Below are 26637 nucleotides of genomic sequence, written 5' to 3'. Positions count from 1 at the left end.
GATACCCATATCCCATCAACGAATGAAAAAAACAATCTTTATTACTGTTCCCGTTTTGGGATCTTGCTATACAAAATTGATGACTACATTTGATTCCATAACAGCATCCACAGCACTTCAGATATTTGATGGGGAATACTTTAAGGTGACTCTGAAAGGCATTTGATGCTTCATCTTCGGCCAGAGTTTCAAATGCAATTGAGCAGGAAATAGAATCATAGAATCCCTACAGTGCAGAAAGAGGCCATTTGGCCCATCGAGCCTGCACCAACAACAACCCCACCTAGGCCCTATCCCTGTAACCCCATATATTTGCCCCGCTAATGAATCTCCCTGACACTAATGGGCAATTGAGCATGGCCAATCAACCTAAACCGCACATCTCCATAGACATAAGGCGGCACTGAACTTGGATTTTAAAAGCTTGTAACTTGTAGGAGGCAGGGAAAACTGAGAAAGAGAAGGAATTCTGAGTTTCGGAGTACTGGGAAAGCATGAGTTATGTAGGAAACAGTGGTGGGGATGCTGGATGGGGGAGAGTGAAGCAGGGGTTTTTTGCAGTTTACACCCTACAGCAACAGAGGCAGTGACTTATCTGACAAATTTCCACATGTACCGCTCAGGCTGGAGCACATTCTGCAAATCATAGAACCCTTACAGTGCAGAAGGCGGCCATTTGGCCCATCGAGTCTGCACCAACAACAATCCCACCCAGGCCCTATCCCCATAACCACATGCATTTGCCCTAGCTAGTCCCCTTGACACTAAGGGTCAATTTAGCATGGTCAATCCACCTAAGCCTCACATCTTTGGACTGTGGGAGGAAACCGGAGCACCCGGAGGAAATCCACCCAGACACGGGGAGAATGCAGAAACTCCACACAGACGGTGACCCGAGGTCGGAATTGAACCCAGGTCCCTGGCGCTGTGAGGCATCAGTGCTAACCACTGTGCCACCGTGCCGCTCTCTGCTCGCTATCTTGGTAACCTCCTTCGTGCGTTTCAATTCTGACCTCTTGTCCTGATGCCCCGCAATTGGAAACCATCCTGGACCCTAAGCTCTGAAATTCTCACTTGCCACTTTTAAATTGCTCCTTTAGACTTATTTCTTTGGTCAAGCTTTTGGTCGCCTCTGCTAATAACTCCTTAAGTGTCTCAGTGTCAATTTCCTTTCAATAACACTCTTCTGAAGCTCCTTGGGACATTTTTTGACGTTTGCTTGAATTAAATGCAAGTTACTGTGGTATATAAATGGATCTCAGTAACGACGATGGGTATAACAGTTGTAACATGTCCAGAACACAACTGCACGCTGTGGTGAACCATAGATGGTTACCACTATGGGTACTTGTACATATGTTACTCTTGTTACTGTTGGGGTTAGGGTTGGGGTGTTCCACCTGTTAGCATTGTTCTGTGGTACACTCCGTTTGGCTCCGCCTTCTTACAGGAGTATAAAGGTCACTGCTACTTCCTAGTAGCCCTTAGTCTGGGATAGTATTGTTAAGCAGTATGCTCTATTCTTGTTGTGAATAAAAGCCTTTACTCCCGGGTACGTCCTAGCCTCCCGAGTGAATTAATCGCGCATCACACGCCATATTTTCCGGGATTTTCCGACCACGCTTGCCCCAAAACTGGAAAATTCTACCTGAGGTCAACAGACCGTCTTTTCCATGGTCTGCCCCTCACCCACTGCGATTCCAATGGCTGGCGGAACAGGAAGAGTCACCCCCCCCGCCTCCCAGTCTTTAATCACACCAGTTTATTCCTGTCTGAGATACTGAACAGACTGGAACTGGGAGGCTGCCTGTGTATCCAGGAAACTGTTTTAGTTACCAGGAAACTCCCCCTTAAGAATGTTTTTTATCCGTCAGCCAATCATTGCAATTATTGGTGAAATAAGCAATTAGTATGAAGTTACTATCTGGGCTTTTTCCCTATTCTTCTCTGATAATTGCGTTGTTCCTTTGTTGAATGACATTATAACGTACAGTGCACATGGCACAAAACAATGACGGGTAAACCTTTTACGTATCCCGCATATGGCCGCTGGGACTGATGCTAGGGAGTGGCATTAGTGCTGGTGAGTACAGCTGTGATTATCCACTGACATGGTGGTTGAGGTTTTGGTTACTGCAGTGAACGTTACAGCAAGATTGAAAGATCTATCTGTCTGTTGTGAGCGCTTACATTTCTGAGTTACTTAGAATCTGGCCTGTAGCTTTGATAAGCGATTGACTCTTTTGCACAGTTTTGAGGCAATGTTGGCAACTGGCTCAGCGTTTCTGAAGGATTTAAAAACTGGTGGGATTAGGATAATTCTATTAGTAACTGGAAGGGTAGAGTTCTAATTCCCTGAGAGTGGATTAAACCTACATCATTATCAGTTAGACTTGCTACCTCCCCTGAATAAACGACAGCTCAATCTGGCTTTCAGTATGCTGTCCTCGCTTGCTAATTACACCTATTTTGTATCTTGACATTGGATATTTATGCTGCCAGTTAATGGAGAATGTCTCTTTCACGGCCACTGGCAACCCCAGTGTAAACAAGATGTAAGCAAAAGCAGAATGCTGGCGATGTGGGAAAGCTCAAGAAATGGCTGGAAAAGCTCAGCAGGTCCGGCAGCATCTGTGGAGAGAAACAAAAGTAAACACTGCAGGTCGATGATCTTTCATCAGAACTGGAGCAAAATAGAAAGCCGGGCACAGTGATTAGCACTGCTGCCTCACAGTGCTAGGGACCTGGCTTTGATTCCAGCCTCAGGTGACTGTGTGGAGTTTGCACGTTCTCCCCGTGTCTGCGTGGGTTTCCTTCCACAATCCAAAGATGTGCAGTTAGGTGGATTGGCCATGCTAAATTGTCCCTTAGTGTCCAAAGATGTGCAGTTAGGTGGATGCCGTGGGATGGGGGTCTGAGATCATAGATCATAGAATCCCCACAGTACAAAAGGAGGCCATTCGGCCCATTGAGTTTGCACCGACCACAATCCCACCCAGGCCCCACTCCCGCAACCATACAGATTTAGCCTGCTAATCCCCCTGACACTAGGGTCAATTTAGCATGGCCAATCAACCTAACCCACACATCTTTGGACTGTGGGAGGAAACCGGAGCACCCGGAGGAAACCCAGGCAGACACGGAGAGAAAGTGCAAATTCCACACAGACAGTGACCCAAGGCCGGAATTGAACTGGGTCCCTGGCGCTGTGAGGCAGCACTGCTAACCGCTGTGTCACTGTGCCACCCATGGGTGGGATGCTCTTTCGGATAGTCAGTGCAGACTTGATGGGTGGGTGGCCTGCACTGTAGGGATTCTATGATTCTGTCGGGATTCTATTATTCACTAAAGCCCCCTTCCAGGTTAAAGATGAACTCGGTGAATGCCTTACCTTTAAAGTGGGTTTGGTGTTGTCAGTGCGAGATCTTTGCTCCAGTGTTCCCACTGACCCCAATGTGAAAACAATTTAAAAGTTGCAAACCCAGGAGCTTCTGGCTCGGACCCGAGTCTCGGAAAGATAAGTGTTGGGTCACCACCTCCCTACTCTGTGCCTTCCTCTCTCAGTATTACCTGTTTGAATTCCTTTGAACTTTGTTTTGTGACTATTAATAGCACAGAGACAGCCACAAACAGAAAATCCAGAAGTAAGGCAGTCACTCTGGTAAATATCAGGCATCCACACACATTCAATTGTCTCAGTAAATTCTCTCATGCTCCCCTTCACAATATTACACTTGTATCGAATCTCTCACACTCACATATGGATAATGTTGCTTACACATTCTTACTCGCATTCATAATCCTCTTGACTGCTCTCTCACACACTAACAGACAGTCTGCTCACCTACTGTCTCTCACAAATTCTCATTTGCACATTCACACTCACAATTCTTTCTCCTTTTCTTTCACACACTCTTCATCCTCCTCTCATTTTCACTTGGATATGCTTGGAAATGGTACAGCGGAGAACCAATGAACATTAGAAAGAAAAATTGAAGAAAATAGGTAGTTCATTTAAAAGATTGGTAAAAATTATAGTAAATAAACAGAAAAGTATACCTGGAACAGCAACAATTCATATTTATGTAGAGTCATAGAGTGCAACAAAACACTTCACAGGATTGTTATTGAGCAAAATTTGACTCTGAGCCACATAGGAGATATAAGGACAAGTTTTAATGGGCGTCTTAAAGAGGGAGGCATGGTGGCACAGTGGTTAGCGCTGCTGCCTCACAGCGTTGATTCCCGGCTTGGGTCACTGTCTGTGTGGAGTTTGCACGTTCTCCCCGTGTCTGCGTGGGTTTCCTCTGGGTGCTCTGGTTTCCTCCCACATTCTGAAAGACGTGCTGGTTCGGTGCATTGGCCACGCTAAATTCTCCCTCAGTGTACCCGAACAGGCACCGGAATGTGGTGACTAGGGGATTTTCACAGTAACTTCATTGCAGTGTTAATGTAAGCCTACTTGTGACACTAACAAATGAACTTTAAACTATAATCAGTGAGTCCTTGGAGGACTCTGCAGGTTAGGTGGATTGGCCATGGTGAATTGCCCCTCAGTGTCCCAGGATGCATAGGTTAGAGGGATTAGCAGGGTAAATATGAGGGTAACAGGGATGGGACCTGGATAGGATAGTTGACAGTGCAGACTCGATGGGCCGAATAGCCTCCTTCTGCACTGTAGAGGTTCTACGATTCTATGAAGGGAGAGAAGTGGATGATGAGGGGTATGGGCAGAGTGGATAAGGAGCAGCTGTTCCCTTAGTTGAATAGTCAGTCACGAGAGGACGCAAGTTCAAGATGAGGGGCAGAAGTTCTAGGGGGGGATGTGAGGAAAAACATTTTTACCCAGAGGGTGGTGACGGTCTGGAATGCGCTGCCTGGGGAGGTGGTAAAGGTGGGAAGCCTCACATCCTTTAAAAAGTACCTGGAAGGACACTTGGCACGCCATAACATTCAGGGTTATGGGCCAAGTGTTAGTAAACAGAATTAGGTGGGGGGGTCGTTGCAGACTCGATGGGGGGCTGAAGGGCCTCTTCTGCACTATATGAGTCTATGGTCCAGGACCCAGGCAACTGAAGGCAGGGATGCGAATGGTGGAGCAATTAAAACTTGGGACATGTAGAAGCCAGAATTGCAGGAATGACAGTTGTACATCAGGAGGAGGTTATGGAGTTAAGGAGAGATTTGTAAACAAAGGTGAGAACTTTAAAATCGGGGTATTGTTGGTTGGGCAGCCAACATAGACCAGTGAGTACAGCTTGAGAGAAGAACAGGACTTGGCACAAGTTACCAAGCACTACTTTAAATGTAGCTGTGTCATCTTAAATCAGGAAAAGACAAAATTTAGGACTGACATCAGGAAGTTCTTCGCACAACGAATGATTGGCACAAGGAATGTTCTAAATGAATAGGAAGTGAAAAGCCTGGCATAATTTAGGAAAAGGTGGCAGGCTGAAATGGAATGCTCGTAGGATTGTTCGGCAAGGATGAACTAAGATTGTCTCAGATTATTTGATTTATTTTTTAAAATTATTCTCACAAGTAGGTTTACATTAACACTGCAATGAAGTTACTGTGAAAATCCCCTAGTCGCCACACTCCAGCGCCTGTTCGGGTACACTGAGGGAGAATTTAGCACGTCTTTCAGACTGTGGGAGAGAACCGGAGCACCCGGAGGAAACTCATGCAGACACGAGGAGAACGCACGGCCTCCTCACAGGCAGTGACCCAAGCCAGGAATCGAAGCCGGGTCCCTGGTGCTGTGAGGCAGCAGTGCTAACCACTGTGCCACTAAGCCATCCCGCAGTTAAGTCTGTCTGATTAATTATGATATTTAGGCTTACAAAAGGGCGGCACGGTGGCACAGTGGGTAGCGCTGCTGCCTCACAGCGCCAGGGACCCAGGTTCAATTCCAGCCCTGGGTCACTGTCTGTGTGGAGTTTGCACATTCCCCCCCGTGTCTGCTTGGGTTTCCTCCCACAGTCCAAAGATGTGCGGGTTAGGTTGATTGGCCATGCTATATTGCCACTTAGTGTTAGGGGATTAGCAAGGTAAATATGTGGGGTTACGGGCTAGGGCCTGGGTGGGATTGTGGTTGGTGCAGACTCGATGGACTCCTTCTGTACTGTAGGATTCTATGAAACATTTTTTCACACAAATTACAGAATAGCGATTGAACAACATTATTTAAAACTATCATACAAGCCAAAGCTAGCTTCCTGCCTCATTGCACAGTAAAAAATCAATGCCATTCCCAATATTCAACAATAATATAAGACAGATATGTAATGCTTTAACACTTTCTGACAGGTGGCAACTCTCTGGCAACTCTTTTTCTGAGCTCGACTTGTTAACTATCAGTAATTAGCCTCCTAATGTTCCTGTTCCAACCATCCGTTCTGCTTTGACTCCATGTGACGTGCAGGTGTGCCTCGCTGCTTCACACTCCCTCAGCTTGTCACCATTCACCGACCCTGTTGAGAGTCCTTGTCAATCATTATCAACTCTGGATTTTTACAATCACACAGTCTCGAAGCTCACCCCATGCTCAACTCTTATTACTGGGTGAAAGGAATGGGAGGAGGTCATTCAGCCCCTCATGGCTGTTCCACCATCACTCAGATCACAGTTCATGTGTACTTCAACACCATTTCCCTGCCTAAACTTCACATGCTGACTCAACGCCAGTATCCACCGCCTTTTGAGGGAGAGAGTTCCAGATTTTTATGGTGCTTTATATGAAAAGGTTGTGGGCTGCCACTTTAGTGCATGCGATTGCATGTGTGGGTGTTTAGTTTGCCAGCTCAGGTTTAGCATATTCCTGTAGGTTTCACCTATGACCTCTCATCAATTGCCACCTTTAATAGTTTTATAAGGAAGACACGTCATTTTTCATGTCCAAATGGACAAACGTTTTTTTTCAGCCAATGTGGCTTGCAGCATTGTCCTGCTGGTTAATCCCTAATTCCTGGAGAATCCAGGGCAATCTTGGGGGGGTTGGCAACTCAAGTAGGCGTTCCAGCAAGGAAGGGGCTACACCCAGGAATGTGTTGAGCTACCTCCATGTAAAAGATGGATTACACAAAGAGTCATGATGTGGAGATGCCAGCGTTGGACTGGGGTAAACACAGTAAGAAGTCTAACAATAATTGAGTTTGTGAATCTGTATGCCCTGTTTGTGAGCACATCTCCCACTCCACCTGACGAAGGAGCAGCACGCTCCGAAAGCTAGTGGCATTTGCTACCAAATAAACCTGTTGGACTTTAACCTGGTGTTGTTGGACTTTAACCTGGTGTTGTTAGACTTCTTACTACACAAAGAGCACAGACCTTGAGCAGTACAAGGAGGGATGTTGGATGAAAATTACATTATATGAGCTTCAGTGAGAAAGAGAGTGTTGAAGAATAGTTTAAACTGAGGAAAATTTTGAATGTGAAGAAGGTATTGGGAAGGCCACATTTGGAGTGCTGCGTACAATTCTATTGGCCCTACCATAGGAAGAACATTATTAAACTAGAAAGGGTGTAAAAAAGATTTATAAAGACTGGAAGGTTTGAATTATAAGGAGAGGCTGGATAGGCTGGGACTTTTTTTCCTAGAGCGTAGGAGGATGAGGGGTGACCTTCAAGAAGTTTCTAAAGTTTTTTTTAAAGTTTATTTATTACTCACAAATAAGGCTTACATTAACACTGCAATGAAGTTACTGTGAAATTTCCCTAGTCGCCACACTCCGGCACCTGTTCGGGTCAATGCACCTAACTAGCACGTCTTTCAGAATGTGGGAGGAAACCGGAGGAAACCCATGCAAACAGAGGGAGAATATGCAAACTCCACACAGACAGTGACCCAAGCCGGGAATTGAACCCGGGTCCCTGGCGCTGTGAGGTAGCAGTGGTAACCATCGTGCCACCGTGCTGCCCAAGCTACTGTGCTGTCCAAATTCATGAGGGGCATAGATAAGGTGAATAGCCGAGATCTTTTCCCATGGGTAGGGGAGTCCAAAAGTAGAGGGCATAGGTTTAAGGTGAGAGGGGAACAGGGGACTTAAGGGGCAACTTTTCCACATAGAGGGTGGTGCGTGTATGGAATGAGCTGGCAGAGGAGGTGGTAGAGGCGGGTACAATTACAACATTTAAAAGACATTTGGACAGGTACATGGATGGGAAAGGTTTAGAGGGATATGGGCCAAACGCAGGCAAATGGGACTAGTTCAGTTTAGGAAACCTGGTTGACATGAATGAGTTGGGCCGAAGGGCCTGTTTCTGTGCTGTATATCTGGATGACTCTATGGCACTGGTGCCCACAACTTGATCTGCTGTACAGTAAGGACTTGCCTTCTGAAGTGAACAGGAAGACAATCAGCATGTTTTACAAGAGAAAGATGGGCGGATATTCAGGGTTGGGATTCCCCTCACTCAAAGAGTGAGGCTGACAAAAGGTCTTGTTATGGAGCTAAGAGGATGGATGTTCCCCAAGGAAGCAAAGAGGACACGATAGAATGATTTAGTACAGAAGGAGACCATTTGGCCCATCATGTAGGATCTTTAATGGAGCTGTCTAATTAACCCCGCTCCTCACTGCTCTTTCCCTACAGTTATTTCCCCTGCAATATTTATTCAGTTCCATTTTCAAAGCTACTGTTGAATTTGCTACGTTTCAGGCAGTACATTCCAAATCATAACAACTCACAACGTAAAACAAATTCTCCTCGTTTTCTGCTTTTTAAGACAATTATCTTAAGTACAGTAGGTGGTGGTTGAGACTTCAAATACAATCGTTGCCACACGGAGAGAGACAGATAACTAATGGGCTTAATGGCCTATTAAGAGATCTCAGGACTTGAGGAAAGAGCTGTAACCACAGCTGCTGATTGACTCACCGTGTATTTCCAACATTTTCTGTTTTTCATTTCAGGCTTGCATTTGCAACCTTCTCTGTGTCAGAGCCGACATGATCAATGTCGGTGGACAGAAAATCTTTCCTCTTGTGGGGAGAGTAAAACTAAGGGAGTGGGGGCGGGGGGGGGGGGGGGGGGGCTGGGGACTGGCCCCACTGTTTCACCTTTCTCAATCTACTTTGCAAACTTCCCTTCAACAAAGCTTTTGGCCACCTCACCCGATCTCTCCCTTTTCACTGCAGCGTTCGTTTTCCTAAAAGTGAAACATTTTCTCTCATTGAATTGGGTATTTGAAATGAAAACCAAGATGGATGAAAGAATGCCAAAATTCAAAGGGAGCAATAATTTATGCTGCATGAGAGAAGGGTGCTGATTGGTTGGCAAGTCGACTCTGATTGGTTGAGGCATTGCCATGGAGAATGGGACATATGTTCTTCTTCTGCTCCGATTTATTGTGTTAGCTGAATCATTGGTGGATCCCATTTTGAAGTATTTGTCATAAGTAAAACAAACATCAGAGTTTGTGTACCATCCATGCCAACCCCTGGCTCCCACCCACCCACCTGCAGCCACTTTCCCCACTCAACCTCTGGCGGTCATCAAGAACATAAGATCTCGGAGCAGGAGTAGGCCATCTGGCCCCTCGAGCCTGCTCCGCCTTCAATAAGACCATGGTTGATCTTTTTGTGGACTTAGTTCCACTTATCCGCCCACTCACCATAACCCTTAATTCCTTTACTGTTCAAGCATCTATTTACCTTTGCCTTAAAAACATTCAATGAGGTAGCCTCAACTGCTTCACTGGGCAGGAAATTCCACAGATTCACAACCCTTTGGGTGAACAAGTTCCTCCTCAACTCAGTTCTAAATTTGCTCCCCCTTATTTTGAGGCCATGCCCCCCTAGTTCTAGTTTCACCTGCCAATGGAAACAACCTCCCTGCTTCTATCTTATCTATTCCCTTCCTAATTTTATATGTTTCCATAAGATCCCCCCTCATTCTTCTGAATTCCAATGCGTATAGCCCCAGTCTACTCAGTCTCTCCTTATATGCCAACCCTCTCAACTCCGGAATCAATTAAATTGAAACATTGGGTCCCATTTTACCATTTTGATTCTAAGTGCTGGGTGGACTTGAAACTGGGAGTGTTTCAGATCCAACTTTTAGACCCCTTCTCAGGCGCCCCCATACGCACTCTACCTGAAAAAATATCAGCGATTCCGAATCGAGCCGCAGAAGCCTGTGGGCGGGGCTTAGCGCGCCCGAAACCCTGCAGCTCCACTCGGAGCCTCCAACTGCGCACGCACAGAAACAAAATGATAGAATGCGGCTCCCCTGCCACATCCCTCCCAGGCCGGATAATGCCTCTCCCTGGGCCCCACAGACATTGCCCCACCCCCACAACATTACTGACCCCTTATTCCCCCACCCTCCCGCCACCTAAACCGATCGCAGTTCCCAACCCCCCTCCTCCACCGCCCCCCCCCCCCTCCCCCCCCGCCCCCCACCCTCCGCCCACTGATCTCAGGCAGAGTGCCATTGGACGCTCGGCACTTACCTCCTCACTAACTGGAGCGCCAGAATTTGACTTTTGTGGAGCATGTCTGTTTCGTGCCGATTCTGGATGGGCGAACACGGTGGTAAAGGGGGAAGTGCCAATAAGGTTGGGCGTGCAGCCCATTAAATCCATTTAAATGCATGCCGCCGCTCCCGTTTCAGGTGAGGTCCCGATCATGGTCATTTTCAGGACTTGGTAAAGGGGGAACCGGCGTGGAGGCTGGCGCAGTTGAGGCCATGTGAGGCCATGTTGAAGCCACGCTACTCGCCTCATGCCCGACTTTATCATACATATGCATCCGTAAATGGGCGCAACGCAAAATCGGGCCCATTAACTCTGTTTCTTGACATGGATGCTGCCTGATGCCTGAGTGTTACCAGAATTTTCTGTTTCCATCTGTGCCATTCCAGCCTGCTTCTGGTTTTGGATGTGGAAAAGGTGTCACAATGGTCATAGCTCCTCCCCCAGCCCTTCCTCTCCTCATCAGAGGCAGGATGTTAGAGTGCTCCATCCAGCCTGATTGAGGACTCGAGAGTATGCTGCAGCCTAACTTATTCTGGTGCAATTTATTCTGGTATTCTAGGGTGGCACGGTGTCACAGTGGTTAGCATTGCTACCTCACTTCCCCAGGGACCCGGGTTCTGATCTCGGGTCACTGTCTGTGTGGAGTTTGCACATTCTCCCTGTGTCTGCATGGGTTTCCTCCGGGTGCTCCGGTTTCCTCCCAGTCTGAAAGACGTGCTGGTTCGGGTGCATTGACCCAAACAGGCGCCGGAGTGTGGCGACTGGGAGGATTTCACGCAACTTCATTGCAGTGTTAATGTAAACCTTACTTGTGACTAATAAATACACTTTAACTTAGCTTTTCATCAAGTCTGGCTTTGGGTGACTGTGTGGAGTTTGCACGTTCCCCCCGTGTCTGTGTGGGTTTCCTCCGGTTGCTGCGGTTTCCTCCCACAGTCCAAAAATGTGTGGGTTGGGTGGACTGGCCATGATAATTGCCCCTTAGTGTTAGGGAGATTAGCAGGGTAAATACATGGGGTTCTAGGGATAGGGCTTGGGTGGGATTGTTGTCGGTGTCGGCTCGATGGGCCAAATGGCCTTATTCTGCTCTGTCGGCATTCTATGAAAATGTCTGTGTAACAGGTTGATAAACAGACAGTTGGAAATTCTTTTCCACTGTTGTCTTTTAATTCTCTGGGGAATTCCATCTCTGCTGAACTCTGTGACCTTCTCACAGGCCTCACAGGCATCAGAAAATGTGGTATTTATCCGTCTGTCAGCATGTCTATAGAAAATTCTTCCAGTGATGTGGCAAAGCCTGGCTGTATTTCCTCGAGTTTAATATTGCTTGTCACCTCTTGTTAGTGAGATAGACAGGCAGGTCATCCATCTTCTGTCCCCAATTAGTCTCAAACCTTAGAGACTGAGCAGCAGAAGATGAGGTATCTTCTCAACTCACTGTAGCTTATTGCTCCTGTGCTTGTTGACCAACATTGACTCCCTGTCTGACAAAATCTCTCTGACCCTTGTGTTCAAATCCCTCCATGGTTTGCTGCTGCATATCTCTGTAACCTCCTGAAGGTCTACACCCCTCTGAGACTTCTGCTGTCTTCCAATTCTGGCCTCCTGCACATCCCCAGTTTTTATCGCCCACGCCCCAGCCATAAGCTGTGTAACTCCCTCCCTAACTCCGCACGCCCCTCCATCTCTCTCTCCTCCTTTAAGATGCTCCTTAAAACCTACCACATTGACCAAGCTTTGCCCACCTGCTGTAGTATCTTTAAGTGGCTCACTGTCAAATTTTGTATGATTATGCTCCTTTGACTGTGTTAAAGGTGCTATATAATTGCAAGTTGCTGTGTACTAATAGATTTCCAAATGCCACAGGCCCTCTGGAAGAGGGGTCAAAAGTTGACCCCTGACGAAGGGACATAATTCAAGATATGAGGCTCTGACTTTCATCCCTCAACCCATGACTTGTCTTTCATCTCGCTGCTGTTTGTGGGCACTCGCTGCATGTGGGTTGTCCACAATGTTTGGTTTCAAAGGAACAGCGACTACATTTCAAACGAAGCATTGCATTGGTCAAGTTATATCTTGGGCATCCCAAGGACACTGAAGATTTGTACAAACACAGGCCTGAATTTTACATTTGGAGCACGTCCAGCGTCGGCGCGGGTGAGAGTGGATGTGAAACGTGCTCCCACCCGAGATGGCGTTTTAAAAAAAATTCATTCGTGGGTCATGGGTGTTGCTGGCTGGGCAGCATTTATTACCTATCCCTGGTTGCCCTTGAAGAGCAGTTGAGAGTCAACCACATTGCTGTGGCTCTGGAGTCACATGTAGGCCAGACCAGGTAAGGACGGCAGATTTCCTTCCCTAAAGGACATTAGTGAACGAGATGGGTTTTTCCGACAATCGACAATGGTTTCATGGTCATCAGTAGATTCTTAATTCCAGATTTTTTTGAATTCAAATTCCACCATCTGCCGTGGCGGGATTCGAACCCGGGTCCCCAGAATATTAGCTGAGTTTCTGGATTAATAGTCTAGTGATAATACCACTAGGTCATCGCCTCCCCTATCGTTTCCGTGGTATTACCATGGCTGGCCAATTAATGGCCATGCAGTGTGAAACGTGCTCTGTGATAGGTTGGGCACTGCAAGGCAAGGCAGGAGGATGGCAGGCGTCCAGAAAGGGGAGCATGAGGGCTGATGCTCATAATGTGCTTCCTCAGGGGAAGAGCTGTCCAAGGGAGGTGCTGATGAGTAAACAAATAAATATCAGAGGAAAAAACGACGCCATGAGTGTCTAGGCAGCGCAATCGTACACAGACCTCAGTCCACAGACACATTCATTCATTTTACTTGAGCCTTGACTTTAATCCCGTCCTGGATCAAGGTTGCAGCTAAAACGTAAAGGCCATCAGGCCAATCAGCCCACCGGCAACTGTGAAGGCAGATGGACAACGTAAAACCCCATTCAATTAATTGAAAGTGGCTTCTTGATTGTCAGTGGGCAATGAGGGTTCCCATTATGTGCAAGGAGGACCTGATAGTTGATGGATGTGAGTTGTGCCTACGTTGGGTGGAGGGATAGAGACTGTGAGGTGGGGTGTGCCCCGATGCCAGCAGGTGGGATGGGGGGTGGTTTTCAGGTTACCCTGTTACCTGTGTGGTGTGAGGGAGGGGTGGGTTCCCCAATCATTGAGTGGTGGGGGAGGTTGCCCCTCTGCGTTCAAGAATTGGGGGAGTTCCTGTTGTCTGCTGGGGGTCCCGTGTCCCAAACCAGAGCACCCGGAGGACCACGCAGACACGGGGAGAACGTGCAGACTCCAGGCATTGAGACCCAAGCCTGGAATTGAACCCGGGTCCCTGGCGCTGTGAGGCAGCAGTGCTAACCACTGTGCCGTCCACCTCCATTGCAGTGTTAATGTAAGCCTACTTGTGACACTAATATATAAACTTTAAACTTTACTTTAAAATCGGGGCACCCTTAAAATCGGCACCCCAATCTCCGTGGAACCAGCCTCGCTAGTTTTATTAACCCCCCCCCCACACACACCATCCTACCTCACCAGAATGAAACAAACCATGCACACTGATTTTTTTTGACAAAGTGTCAGCAGATCTAGTGAAAAAAACAAAAAAACCTTGCTGTATTTCTGGAGAGGAAAACGCTAGTTTTCAGTCAGAACCTGACATTTCGGACGGGATTTTCCGGCCGTGCTCGCCCCAAGACTGGAAAATCCCACCCAAGGTTAACGGAGCTTTGCATGCTCTGTGTCCCGCCTGCTACGATTCCCATGACGGGCGGTACAGGTAAATTCCCCCCTTTGTCATTTTATTTGGAAAATTCCGCCCGTAGAGGGTAATGATTGCAAAGTGTAAGAGTAACAGTCCACACTGTCATCAGAACAAGCCAACTGCAAGTTAGTACTACGAAAATGTACTTGGTAACTTACTACCCTGTGTTTAATATCATTCAAGCAGGCTTCTGAACTCTCCCAAGAATATTTATCCTGCGGGTGACAGAGTTGCTGCCAGTGATTTTTGATCAACATCGCACTTTTTTTGTGTAATAAACATGTTAATAATTGCTTGGCCCATTTGTTACCGTGAATGACTCTGTCACATACTGATTGAAGAGGACAGCCAGGATCAAATCAGTGTGACAGATGGGTATCACCTACTTGTGTGAACTGTCACAGCCCCTTCTGTGTCACTGCAAACTGTCCTGATGAATTAAAGGGCACGGTATTCGCATCGTTAAATGGTCAGGACCGAGACCAGTGCTCCAAAACTTTGCTCCAAATCACTGAGAAATAAACTGACAGGAGAAAGCAGACTTTTAATCAATAGAACATCTGCTGAGGAAACTGCTTAATCAGTTACCGTGAAAAGAATATTTCAGGGGCCTCGCACAATAGAAGCACACAGAGGAATCACATTGTTAAACTTGGTTATCTTCCTCGTATGTTGTGTGGTGCCCACATAAAATGCAATGCTGTGAGTGTATTTTTCTGGCCTGCTGGAGATAAGCTGAGAGGCAGCGGGGCTAGCAATATAGGGGGGCAAGGTAATGGGAGCTTGTCATCCTCCTGCCGCCATGGCAGATTGTCAATGGGGAGTTCATTAGGCAGCATAGCTGTCCATTCGGTGGTCAATTGAGCCATCCAGTTAAGAGCTACTTAAAACATAGAACAGTACAGCACAGGAACAGGTCCTTCGGCCCACGATGTTGTGTCGAAGGTGACACCAAATTAAATTAATCCCTTCTGTCTGCCCTTGATCCATATCCCCCTATTCATTGCATATTCATGTGCTTATCTAAAAGCCCCTTAAACGCCCCTATCGTATCTGCCTGCAACCCTGTACTTTTTTCCCACCAAGTAAACTGTGGCGACCTCCCAGTGGTTCATTGGAAGGGCAACCTTCCTAATTGAGAGCCCCATGGCCCATGAAGGGGCTTCCCAGTGACAGGGGCCACTCCTATGCCTAATGCTTCCTCGGAAATATTTCAACTGTCCCCTCACATAAACTGCGTTTACTAACCTCTTCCCTGTATAAAGCTCAGTGTAAGCCACAACGCCAAGTTGCTTGGTAGAGTGATAAGACACTGACAACATTTATTCAGCATCTGTGACTGCAGTTTCTCACACACACATAGGAAGGTACACATTCACCCTCTACACATCCACAAACGTGGCAATATTGATTTGATATATTCTGACTCCCAGCTGTTCACACCTGTCAGTGCTTATTAATTATCTGGAGGCAGATTTGAACTTGTCTTCAGATAAGGCTGGTTGATTATGGGCACTCTGGGGCCTAGCGAACAGGTTCGATGTTTATCAATGTTGCATATTAGCTGAAATGTGTCAGGGGACTTGAACTTCACTGGAACACAACAGATTTATTGAAACAATATAATTTATTTATTAGTGTCACAAGTAGCCTTATATTAACACTGCAGTGAAGTCACTGTGAAAATCTCCTAGTCGCCACACTCCAGCATCTGTTCGGGTTACACTGAGGGAGAATTTAGCCTGGCCAATGCACCCCAACCAGCACGTCTTTCAGACTGTGGGAGGAAACCAGAGCACCCAGAGGAAACCCACGCAGACACGGGGAGAACATGCAGACTTCGGACAGGCAGCGACCCAAGCCAGGAATCGAACCCAGGTTCCTGGTGCTGTGAGGCAGCAGTGCTAACCACTGTGCCAAGCCGATGCATTTGGTGAGAGGGGAGGGGAGGCAGGGATGGGTCTTCTCATGGATCTGTTCCTGGGTCTGGCCATGCAAGGCAACCGTATTCACGTCCTGGTTGGATGCAGTCCATGGGGGAGGGATGATTGTTCTTCCTGCCACTCTTCTGTGATCTTGCTCCAAGTAGCTCTCCTAAATTCCTAACATAACAGAGGAAGCTCAGCAAAAAAACAACAGCAGAAATGGAGCAAAAATCCATTCACATATTTTCTGGGATTTCCCACTGATCTTGTGTCAAGGCTATGGCTGGATACATGAGTCCAATGATATGCCCTGCACCATCCGAATCCCCAGTATTCACTCCGAGCATTGAGATTCTCTTTGGAAATTACACATGTTTTACCTTTGAGAAGTGTGATACGAGTTAGATTTTTATTGATGTAGATTGTTAACTCCAAGTTTAAAAGTTTATTTATTAATCACAAGTAGGCTTACATTCACACTGCAATGAAGTTACTGTGAAAATCCCTGAGTTGTCACACTCCGGTGCCTGTTCGGGTACACTGAGGGAGAATTTAGCATGGCCAATTCACCTAACCTGCACATCTTTGGATTGTGGGAGGAAACCGGAGCACCCGAAGGAAACCCACGCAGACACGGGGAGAACGTGCAAACTCCACACAGACAGTGAACAACCAGGATTCGAACCCAGGTCCCTGGCGCTGTGAGGCAACAGTGCTAACCATTGTGCCACCATGCCACCCTGTGCCATCATAAAGTCCCAGATTCCAAGCTCCACAATGAGGGAAAGTGAAAAAATAAAGATTGTAGCTTAGCTTTAAGGTGGCGACTACCTGCTGTTCTTTTAAGGACTGGCCCCCGAGCTAACTGTCCACAACATGCAGCATAAAAGCAGTCTCATACACACCGAGGGCAGAAATTAATATCATCTGTAAGGGGAGTCTGGAGATAGGGGCAGCAGTCAGTTGGATGGCAGGATGCCGGGTGTGGACAATTAATACCCACTTAAGGGCCTCGTTCCATCGTTATTGGCATTCAAGCAGGGCCGGGCAATTCTGTAGGGTTTGCTTATGGGCTCCAGGAGGAATCCTTTGTCAAGCACTCAGTGCCAGATTGAGGAATCCAGCATCAGGCAGTGGAGGCACGCTTACCCTTCTTATGCTCCTGCCCTCCCCCCTGCCAACAACCGCTTCCCAGAATCTCCACTCTACTATCATTCGCCTGTGGCCTGGGTACTTCGCTGATCCTGGGCCTCTGCTGGGTGCATTCCTCCCCTTGTGGCGCTAACAGCAATGATGAGCTGCTGGTCTTTGCCTGGCCGGATGCTCTTGGGAGCAAGAGATCCTTGCTCCCAGGTAAGGGGCTGCTGGTCACTGAACTGCCCGACTGGCACTTATTATGATGGGCCTTCCCTGGGGTCGGTATGCTGTAACTAAGTGTATTTCTGAAGGTTTCATCACATGACTTGCCACCACACTCCAGCCATTAGTCAGTCAACACATTCATCTTTATGACATACTCCCTTTCTATAGCAATTGGAAAGCAAAAGGACTCATTACCCAATTGGATGATGCTTAACTGTGCCCCCTTTGACCCATTTTTGTTATTTTTATGTCTGGTAAAGGGAATTTTTTTTTTAAAATGACAAGTTCAAATCATCTTTTTAAAGTCCTGATGATTTTTCTCCAGAGCTGAAAATAGCAGTGTGCTCGAGATTATTCTTCAATTCCTGGAGACACCAGGCCAACCCCGGAGAGTTGGCAATCCAAGCCTTCCCCAAAGGAGCCAACATGGGACTTCCGCTGACTCTCCAGCCAGCAGGCGAGACCACTATTCCCTGGATTAAATTATGCTCCTACTCAGTAAGCCCACCAATATGGTGGGTGATGCAGATCCAGCACAGAACGATAGCACGCACATGGCCAGCATTTTTGGACTCTTAGGCACAGTGCGATCCAATTTCTAGGTCCTTTTTTCCCAAGTTCTTAGAAACAGCAGGAGCCGCAAGCATACGATCGGCTATGGTCATATTAAATAGTGGGCCAGGCTCGACAGGCTGAATGGCCTACAGCTGTTCCTGTGTTCCTACTTAAAACAATTCTCTATAATGTAAATTTTATAACTGTATTGTGCAGTTTTTAGCTTAAGTTTTTGCATCAGGAGCATGGGACAAGGAGGCCATTCAGCCCCTCCAGCTTGTTCCACCATTCAATTAGACAATGGCTGCTTCGTATCTACCAACTTGTGATTAAGTCATCTATCTCAGTGCGCTGTCTGTGGGCTCTTGCTGTGCACAGTTTGGCACATATTATGACAAGAGCGTGCTTCAAAACAAACAAATTGGCTGTAAAGCACTTTGGAACATCCTGATTGCAAAAGGCGCTATATAAATGTAATTTCTTCCTTTCTTCACGTAAGTATTGGAAGAGCTGGCCTAAAGTTTATTTATTAGTCACAAGCAAGGCTTACAATAACACTGCAATGAAGTTACTGTGAAATTCCCCTAGTCGCCACACTCCAGCGCCTGTTCGGGTCAATGCACCTAACCAGCACGTCTTTCAGACTGTGGGAGGAAACCGGAGCCCCCGGAGGAAACCCACGCAGACATGGGGAGAATGTGCAAACTCCACACAGACAGTGACCCAATCCAGGAATCAAACCCGGGTCCCTGGCGCTGTGAGGCAGCAGTGCTAACCGCTGTGCCACCGTGCCACGATGGTAATGACCCGTGATGGTAATCTCTATAAAAGGTGACATATGCAAAGGGAGATTGCACATGCAGAAAAGAGTTGTGTCATACAAGGGGTTAGTGAATGTTGGCATTGCCAGCAGGAGCCGGATGTTGGGAGAATTGTTTATAATCACTCAATATCTGCAGGCTGGATTTCACAGCGTTTGTGCTGGGCACAGTTAGAAACTTCTGGCTTGCAAGCCTTATGCTGAGCAGCAGACTTAAACACAGGGGGAGATTTTAACATTGCGTTGCGCCTGTTTTCGGGCATGACGCGGTCGTAAAGTGGGGCATAAAGCGATTAACGCGATTGGTGCCAGTCTTTGTGACTGGCGCCATTTTATGAGCGCCGGATTTCCGGCACGGTCAGCCTGTCGCCGGAAATGAGCGAGAGACTGTTTAATGTATTGAAATTTATGTAAGGCAACATTTACATGTCATTAATGAGTCCAGCGCTCAATTGTCCGGGCTCGCCCCACCGCCCTCCCCCCTTTATGACCTTGCCAGGAAAGGTTCTCGCCAGTGAGGAATAGACATGCTCCCCATGAACGAGGAGCAGTTGACTTGTCCTCGCTGGTGGAACCAGAGGCTATTGGTGCCCCCCAGGGGGAAGGAGGGAAAGGGGGCCTGCTGCCACTCTGCAGCGATCGGGGGTTGAGGGCAGCGGGGCCACATTCGGTGGGGGAGGGAGGAGGTCCGCGATCAGTCTGGGTGGCGGGGTTGGGTGTCGGCAGGGCTGTATCTCGGGCTGTGGGCCCCCGCGATGGCAGGGGGGGAAGCTGCTTCAGACTACCTGCACTAGCAGGGGCCTGACGGCTCTCTGTCGTCTGTCAGACCCCTGTTACTGCTAACCCGCACGTACTGTATCAGAGGCCTGTACATGCGCACTACTTCCCTCTGCAGGCTTTTGTTAAGCTTGTTAAGCAACCACAGGCTTCCGCAGCGAGCAACAGGCTTGCTGATGCTTTTGCAGACAGAGTGCATATGGGGGGGGCCTAAAAACATGCCCAAAAAACGGATCTGAAACTCTCCCAGTTTCAAGTGCACCCAACACTTAGACAAAAAAATGGTAAAATACTGTGAAGTGAACGCCGTGATTATTTTGTAAGGTTTCATCATCATAGAACTATACAACTCAGAAGGAAGTAATTCAGCCCATCATCCCTGTGCCGGCTCTTTGAAGGAGTTAGCCATTAGATCTCTGCGCCCTTTCCCCATAATCATCTAAGTTAATCCTTTTCAAGTATATAATCAATTCACTTTGAAAGTTACGACTGAATCTCCTTTCACGCAGCATGTTCCACATCACAAGAACTCAAAGCATGAAACAACATTCTCCTCATTTCTCCTCTGGTACTTTTCATAGAATAAAATCTCTACAGTGCAGAAGGCGGTCATTCAGTCCATTGAGTCTGTACCAACCCTCTGACAGAGCATCCTACTCAGGTCCTATCCCCGTCACTAATCCCCTTAACCCGAACACCCTGGGATACTAAGAGGCAATTTAGTATGGCCAATCCACCTAACCTGCACAACTTTGGATTGTGGGAGGAAACTGGAGCACCCGGAGGAAACCCACACGGAGAACGTGCAAACTTCACACAGTCACCCGAGGCTGGAATTGAAACCAAGTCCTTGGCGCTGTGAGGCAGCAGTGCTAACCGCTGTGCCACTGTGCCGCCCGGTACTTTTGCCAATTGCCTTAAATTTGTATCATCTGATTACCAACCTTCTTGCTAATTTCACAGTAACTTCATTGCAGTGTTAATGTAAGTCCATGTGTGACTAATAAATAAAACTTTAACTTTACTGGAAAGAATGGCTGGAATTCTCGCTGCCAGCGAGGATGGAGAACTTGGCGCTCAGCCAAATCTCTGTTCAATGCAGCAGACCAGAGAACTGCTGCCGTGAATAGCCAGTCTCTCAAAACTGTCGATGATTTAGTCACTGTTACTGAATGTCCCCTTAACCCTCCCTGCTCCAAGCATAATAACTCCAGCTTCTCTTGTCTGTCCACAAAACTGTAGGCCCACATCCCTGGTTTCATTCTATTAAATCTTATCTGTGCCCTTTGGCACCCTTCCTGGAGTATGGTGACCAAAATTGAATGAATTCTCCACTGAAGCCCAGCCTGTGATTGATGTGGGAGGCCAGAACCTGTGGAAAATTCTCCACAAGTATCTTTGTGGAAAGACCCAAGTGTGTGTTATAATGCTTTTGTAACTTGCAATGTTCAACATTGGGAAAGTTGTTTCTGGGTGAATCGGTTTGCTGACAAATTAGTGTGTTTAAAGTGTTGTTAATTCTTGTTTCTGTTGGAGAGGAAATTGGTTCGGGAAGCGGTATGAATCGTTGTATTGAGTGATGCTTCCTTTTCCATGAAGGCTGCAGGATTTCCATGACACTTGCAGACTCTGACATCAAAGTGAGTCATCTCCTGTATAATTCATAGCTGACAGTACAAATATATCCAGATCTTATTAAAGAACATAGAGCCTCTATTGTCTCTCCATTAAGACATCTTTGTACCAGGTACGCGCATCCCATGTCTTTAACTTTACCACTTTAAATGTCCTCGTGCAGATGGATGAAAAACCATCAAATGGATAATGCTGCAATTCCACCATTCTTTTCTTGGATCTAGCAGCTTGCTTTTCCCACGAAGAAAATGAAGATGAGGGCAAGGAATATTAACATATCATTAGGCCACCTTGTCACATGACACAAAGGGGCAAAGGGCTTAATTTATGACCAAGTTTCCCCTTTTTAATTAATTGCCTGGATGGAGACTAACATCTGGGCGCAGCTTAAAATAGAATTTTAAAAGCATAGATCAGTTTATAATGATTAATATTTAATGACAAAATCCTGTATAAACCCCTGGACAGTGCTAACCACACAGCGATGTGAGCAGTGGTAACTCAAAGGACATGAATTTATACTGTAGTGAATTGCCTTTCGCAAGATGTCCTTTATGAAGACTAAATTCCCAGAGCAGAATGAGGTTAAAATGTTTCATAAATGGCAAGTACCACTGACAATAAATAGGTGAATTTCAGGATGTTTCCTTATGTGTAGAACGTGTACCCTGGGTTACCTTAAGGCTCAGGTGATAGTGAAGTGTCCACCCCATATCAACTCTGAACCTTTCAACCATTGGAACAAGTGTTTTTATCAATTTAAAAGACTTTATACTTTATATAGCAACGTTCACAACCTCAGGGTTTCTAAAGTGCTCTACAGCCAATGAAGTACTTTTCAAATATAGTCACTCATTGTTGTAATGTAGGGGACACAGCAGTAAAATTGCAGTTCCTGCAAACAGCAATGCGCTAATTACTTTTTATTGACATGGGATGTTTACCCATGTGATTGTTTACCCTTTCTCTGAACTCTCTTTGTCTAAGAGAACGGGACCCATGAGGCTGACCTCTTGGAGTATGAGCTCCGAGATTGAGGTAATGATTGGAGTATGAGCTCCCTGAATGAGGTAATGATTGGAGTATGAGCTCCCTGATTGAAGTAATGATTGGAGTATGAGCTCCCTGATTGAGGCAATGATTGGAGTATGAGCTCCCTGATTGAGGTAATGATTTGCCTGTCCAATCAGGGAGTCTCACCTGTGTATATATTGAGGAGTGTCAGGGCTGCTGAGCCTCCGGATTCTTACTTTGTATCTGAAGCACTCTTAGGAGCGGCAATAAGTTTGTAAATAAATGGAATCTGGTGAAGGGACGCCAGCTTCTGAGGAGTTATTGCAATGGGTAAAGCCATGTTTTAACATCTCTTAAAGTGACCTCCAAATAATGCAGCACACCCTCAGTACCTGCAGGAGGAGTGCCAGCCTAAATTTTGTACCCTAGTCTGTGGAGTAGAACTTGAACCCACAGTTTTCTGACAGAGGCAGGTGCTACCCACTGAGTCATAGCTGATGATAACGTTGTAGATCTCTGAACCAGTCACAAAGTCATATGGCTTCCTCTATTCCTCCAGCTACCATTGACTGTGGCGATTGATAAATCCTTGCGGTAAAATGTAAATATTCAATGGAAAAGAGGTAAGGACTACCAAAAACATCAACTGCTGTGTGCGTCTAAGGTGTCAAGGTGTGATAGAATACATTATTTCGATTATCCAACTTTGATTCCACATTAGAAGCATTTACAGGTAATTACACATGCTCTGAAATGGCTGTGTGAGTCAGGCACTGCCTGACATAGTGTTCAACCATTAAGCTACACTTCATCCCCAATTTAATTTGAGTTAGCAGCTTCTAGTCAGGGTGACTGTAGGGCTGTAGCTGGCCTCTGCAGCCCCAGGATAAGGAAGATAATTGGTCGGGGCCATCCAGTGGCGAACCCCTTCCTCCAGACCTTTTTTTCCAAATATTCTAAGAAAAAAAGTTTATTTATGGGTCACAAGTAAGACTTACATTAACACTGCAATGAAGTTACTGTGAAATTCCCCTAGTCGCCACAGTCCAGCGCCTGTTCGGGTCAATGCACCTAACCAGCACGTCTTTCAGAATGTGGGAGCAAACCGGAGCACCCGGAGGAAACCCTCGCAGACATGGGGAGAATGTGTCAACTTCACACAGACAGTGACCCGAGACGGGAATCGAACCCAGGTCCCTGGCAATGTGAGGCAGCAGTGTTAACCACTGTGCTACCGTGCCGCCCCTATCCATTCTCCAATCCATTGGCTTAGCACCAAACCAAGAACCATACTCTGTAAAGTTAAATGTTCCTGAATCCTTCTGTGCCTGAAGTCCCTTGCATCATCTGCTTAGGACTTCCTCCGTCAACATTTACAACTGTGGCCACCGTCAGAGATGATGTTGAAAAATGTATGCCGAGTGGCACGGTGGCACAGCAGTTAGCACTGCTGCCTCACAGCGCTAGGGACCTGGGTCTGATTCCTGGCTTGGGTCACTGTCTGTGTGGAGTCTGCACGTTCTACCTGTGTCTGCGTGGGTTTCCTCCGGGTGCTCCGGTTTCCTCCCACAGTCCAAAGATGTGCGGGTTAAGTGAATTGGCCATGCTAAATTCTCCCTCAGTGTACCCAAACAGGTGCCGGAGTGTGGCGATTAGGGGATTTTCACAGTAACTTCATTGCAGTGTTAATGTAAGCTTACTTGTGACTAATAAAAAGACTTTATATTGTGGATGCTGGAAATCAGAAATAGAAACAAAAATATTCTGGAAATAATCAGCAGGTCAGTCAGCATCTCTGGAGAGAGAAACAAGAGTTAAGGTTTCAGGTCAATTCTTTTTCTGTCAGAACAGCAATAGAGTTCTGAGGCTCTCCATCTAAGTACCAGATAGTGTATACAACACATCAGCATCACCTGAGGTATTGGTGGAAACTATTCACCGAGGCCTCTTAAAGAGCCATGATGTGGAGATGCCGGCGTTGGACTGGGGTGGGCAAAAGTAAGTAGTCTCACAAAACCAGGTTAAAGTCCAACAGGTTTATTTGGAGTCACGAGCTTTCGGAGCGCTGCTCCTTCCTCACTGATCAATTGTTTTTCAACTCTCACTCCATTTCGCTTCCTCAGTGTATTTTTTAAGTGAAGTGACCACAGCCAGAGACAGGTTTCTAACTGGGCTTTCATGACCACCTCATGGCCTGTCAGCCGTACCTCCTCTGACTTCCAAGGTTACTTCCAAGTTGCAACTCTCCAATTAGGACTGCCAGCACTGATCGCTACCATTTATCTCCTACAGTTTAATGAATTTATTGCCCAATTACTGCCATCCCCTTTGTCTCAGGGGCTTTCGATTCCTTTGCATCATCTCTATTCGGAGGCCTCTTCCGAAAATCATGACCTTACATCAACTCCTTTGGGGACTCTCTGTTCTAAACAGAGCTACATTAAATCCTGACGGTGCAGTTGGCATGTGATCAGTAAATACGGCAGATTTTATGGCATGGATATTTCCGGTTCTGTGTCGAAGGCTATGACTCACACTTATTTGCTGCTGTCGCCCAGTGTCTCATTCAAAGGCGATGGGTGAGCCCAGACAGCGAGTTTTCTTTATTCATTCATATGACATAGGTGTCGCTGTCTGACCAGCATGTATTGCCCATCCCTTAGTTGCCCTTGAACTGATTGTCTCGCTAGGCCATTTCAGAGGGCAGTTGAGAGTCAACCACATTGCAGTGGCTCTGGAGTCACATGTAGGCTAGATAAGGCAAGGACGGCAGATTTCCTTCCCTAAAGGACATTAGTGAACCAGATGGGTTTTCCGACAATCGACAATGGTTTCATGGTCATCTGTAGATTCTTAATTCGATCTTTTTTATTGAATTCAAATTCCACCATCTGCTGTGGCAGGATTCGAACCCGGGTCCCCAGAAGATTAGCTGAGTTTCTGGATTAATAGTCTAGTGATAATGCCACTAGGCCATCACCTCCCCATCTTCGTGTTTGTATGCTGTTCAGTTGTTGGTGGAATTCGAACCCAGTGGTTTCAATCTATTGTCCATACTTGGGCAATTTCAAACTGGGGTCTCTGGCTGGCAATCTGGGTGGGGGGTGACCAGGTTAGCTTTCAACCACCCCGCCACCCGACTCTTCATTGGCCTGAGTCAGTAAGTACACCGGCAGGTACTGCACGTATCCTTGCCCCTATCCAAGCTGCACCTTGGTGTAAATTAATCAGCAGGCATAACAGTTACCATGGAGCTGCGTGATCAGCAAATGCAGCAGTTACCATGGAGCCTGCACTGCAGCCGAACGCGTTTGTGAAAGATTTCAACATGAAGTATAAATATGAATATGAAAGGTTACTTGGACAGATAATACCATGGCGACCTTTTCATTTCCGTTTGACTTCTTCCTGCTTAACCTTTTCCTCCCAGCTAAGGTGTGCGGCGCAGCTCCAGGGATGAAACTGTTGCCAAGGAAACCCTATGAGCTGGATGTCCGTGGTCGCTGAGGGAGCATTGCATGAAGGCAGGTGATAAGATGGGAGCCGAGCTTCTGACAGGTGGCAGGGAAAGGAAAAATAAAGTTCACTTAAAATGTCTGCCACTATATGCCAGAAATGAGTCAGAGTTAAAACAGATGGGTGTTATCGCTTTCACATTTATTGGAAGAGATAGGATGTTTTTAAAACGTGGCAACTCCAACGATGACATTAAGTCATTTTCCATATGGTTACATTGTGCATTGGTTATTATACTAGATTAGAAATCTCAGAGGACCGGGCCTAGAATGTTATTTAGGCCACCTTTCAGGGATCAAATGGGTGCACATTCCAAAACACTTTACAGCCAGGTTATCTATTTTTAGTCAGAAAAACAGAAATACTGGAAAATCTCAGCAGGTCTGACAGCATCTGTGGAGAGAGAATAGAGCCTTAGTGGACACTATTAGCACCTTTTACATTCACTCTCTTTTTATCTATGCCATTCCTATCAATTACAGCCCTCCCAACCCTCATAGTATAAATTTTGTCCGATCTTCCTTGTCTTCAGCTGTAATGAGGGGTCATCCAGACTTGAAACATTGGCTCTATTCTCTCTCTCTCCACAGAGGTTGTCAGACCTGCTGAGATTTTCTGTTTCTGTTTCAGATTCCAGCATCCGCAGTATTTTGCTTTGATATATTTTTAGTGATGGTGGTGGGGGTTGAATATTGCCCAGACACCAGGGAGATTGCCCCTGTCATTCTTAAAAATAGCACCAAGAGAACTCTAATGTCGACCTGAGAGG

At 46.6% G+C, this 26637-nt stretch overlaps 1 protein-coding gene across 13 annotated transcripts in view; it reads left to right on the top strand.

The window, feature by feature from the left end:
• The window catches only part of LOC144509057 (synaptotagmin-1-like), a 179536-nt gene that overhangs the window by 105060 nt on the left and 47839 nt on the right, over nt 1-26637 (top strand). Inside the window, exon 3 of one of the 13 annotated variants that reach the window (XM_078237362.1) lies at nt 21240-21343. The exons of 11 other annotated variants lie outside the window; for them this stretch is intronic. The gene's annotated coding sequence lies outside the window, so the exon portion shown is untranslated. Of the gene's footprint in view, nt 1-1889; nt 2084-21239; nt 21344-26637 lie in introns of those variants that run through there. One more of the 13 variants, XM_078237367.1, reaches the window with a different exon arrangement.

The sequence above is a fragment of the Mustelus asterias genome, chromosome 21 (genome assembly GCF_964213995.1).
Source record: "Mustelus asterias chromosome 21, sMusAst1.hap1.1, whole genome shotgun sequence".
NCBI lineage: Eukaryota > Metazoa > Chordata > Chondrichthyes > Carcharhiniformes > Triakidae > Mustelus > Mustelus asterias.
This window is presented reverse-complemented; position numbering and strand designations above follow the sequence as displayed.